Raw genomic sequence first — 247 nt, forward strand, 5'->3', positions numbered from 1 at the left:
TAGACACATTTTGTTTCAGCCCCCAAGAGTGTCTGGAGCCCTAGGCCATGTGGAGCCTGGTGCCACCATTCCTGCGGAGTGTTTCATCTGCGGGCAGGTGGTCATCAGTTCCCAAAGTGGGGTGGTGGAGGGTGCTTTCTCGAGATGCTAACGTTTACCCCGAGATGTCAGCAGAGTGGATAGGAACAAAATAAGGCAGGGGAGTGGGAAGGGTAGATCGTCTCATAAAAATGCCCGACGCTTGCCC

The sequence above is a fragment of the Carlito syrichta genome, unplaced genomic scaffold (assembly GCF_000164805.1).
Source record: "Carlito syrichta isolate Samal-C Ts95f unplaced genomic scaffold, Tarsius_syrichta-2.0.1 Scaffold303990, whole genome shotgun sequence".
Classification (NCBI taxonomy): Eukaryota; Metazoa; Chordata; class Mammalia; order Primates; family Tarsiidae; genus Carlito; species Carlito syrichta.